Consider the following 1,929-nt stretch of genomic DNA (forward strand, 5'->3'; position numbering starts at 1 on the left):
GTCACTAACACTCCCTTTGAAAAGGACTTTGTCCATATGAAAGTCTGTACAGCAGTATAACCCGGGGCCCAAACAGACTGTGCTGGGGATTCATATTCCAGACAATTTACGGTGGGCACCGTTTTCCCTGAAAGTGAGTGGGGATTGATATTTCATTGCTGATGTGAAACCAGATCCTACACTGAATCTGCTCGCCGGTTTTTGTTGCTGTGGTGAAACGGTGGGCAATCACGGTGTGAAACGTTGTTCTAGCTCTCTGGTTTCCTTCATTCCTGTCCTGGTCAGGGAGGCTGGGGATTGGTCCTCTCCATCAGATGGAGGTACCAGCGCATTGTTGACCCAATTTCATCAAGAATGGAATTGGTCATCTTCACTTCTCATGGTTCATTGTTGTTCTGTTTTGTTGTATGTTACTTGAGCACTTTCTGGGACTTGACAATGCATTCAAGCTCCAGTCTGTTTGGAAGCACGGTTTGGAATTGTCTCGCTGCAGTACATGACATAGACGACTCGCACTCCGTAAAGTCAGCATGCCAGTGTGTCTGGCAATGGTTCCGCCTTTTCTGTTTTGCTTCTGTTCCACGCTAAGAGCTGTCAGTTTTTGGATTCGCTGGAGTGCTGAGGGGGTAACACAATTTGTGTGGATTTTTCTTCAGGCCAAACTCCACCTTCCAGGAAAAATAGCCAAACGCGCTGAGTAACAATCAGCACGCGTTTTGTTTAGCAAATGGTCTATTCAAACTGGTGTCAGCTTCTGGAGCGTCTCAGAGTTGCCAAGCACGGAAACAGACCCTGTTATCTAACTTGCCACTGCTAAACAAATAGCCGAAATTAATCTAACCATATTTGCCAAAATTTGTCCCTTATCTCTCCGAACCCTTTCAGATGCCTTTGAAATGTTGTGAGCGCACCAGTCTCTGACACTAAATATGACAATTCATTCTGTACACACGGAAATGTCTGTGTTCAAAACAAGTGTCCCTCACATCCCCTTTAAATGTTACTGTTCTCACATTAAACCAATGTTATCTCACTTTGAACTCATGCGCCTTGAGAAAAATTACTCCCTGACTCTTTTCTCTGTCCGTCTGCCTCATGTCTTTATAAAATTCTGTAAGGCCATTCCTCAGCCCTGAAGCTCCAGGGAAAACTATCGAAGCCAATTCAGCTTCGTGCTATTGTCCAAACAGTGCAAACCTTGGAAACCCTTTCAAATATTTTCGAAATTGTTCCACGCTCGTTCCTGAATGCGCGATCTGTTCGTGACTGAAGTGAAGCGATGCTATAACGCTAGTAATGAGATTTTGGCGCTCGGCGCCTTCGTGGTAGCGTGGCCGAGTGGTCTAAGTCGCTGGATTTAAGCTCCAGTCTCTATGGAGTCGTGGGTTCGAATCCCACCGCTACCAGCGGTTGCTCCGCTGCAAGCAGCTGAGCATAGCAGATCCTCTGCAGGCCGTCTGCGTTTTCGTTGTTGTGTTTGCCGCTGCTCAGGTCAACTCATTCCGACTGAGTCTGAAAACAGTGTGAGTCCTTGCTGTCGGACTCTCCTCAACCACTCTGCTTTCGGATATCGAGACAGAGTCCTCACAGTCCAGGCTTTCTCTATTCTTCCTGCCAACAACTTTTCCCACTTCTTATTTGCGAGACAGGATTTTTGTTTATGAAACGTTCCAAGACCAGGAACAATCCTCTGAAGCCGTTTCCAATTAAAAGTGGAATGGTTGTCTCTTTCACACGGGAAGAGCCGTTCCTGGGGAAGGATTTTCCATGTACTGGGTCCCAGGGCTGAGCAGGAAGCCGCTGATTGAAGCTGCAGTAGCCGCTTTCTGTTGGCAGCGGGGCCTTGGAGAGATTGGGGCCACATCCAGCTGCAGACTCGGGTGAGTTCTCGTGGTTGCAGTCTCGGGACATGGTTGGTCTCAATGCTTG

General features: G+C 47.5%; 1 non-coding gene across 1 annotated transcript; it reads left to right on the forward strand.

Moving 5' to 3' along the window:
* The first annotated feature begins 1,324 nt into the window (after window positions 1–1,324).
* Window positions 1,325–1,406, forward strand: trnal-uaa (transfer RNA leucine (anticodon UAA)). The gene has a single exon. It is a non-coding gene; the product is annotated as a tRNA-Leu (tRNA).
* Window positions 1,407–1,929: the final 523 nt, after the last annotated feature.

This window comes from Chiloscyllium punctatum, unplaced genomic scaffold (genome assembly GCF_047496795.1).
Source record: "Chiloscyllium punctatum isolate Juve2018m unplaced genomic scaffold, sChiPun1.3 scaffold_79, whole genome shotgun sequence".
NCBI classification, from domain to species: Eukaryota; Metazoa; Chordata; class Chondrichthyes; order Orectolobiformes; family Hemiscylliidae; genus Chiloscyllium; species Chiloscyllium punctatum.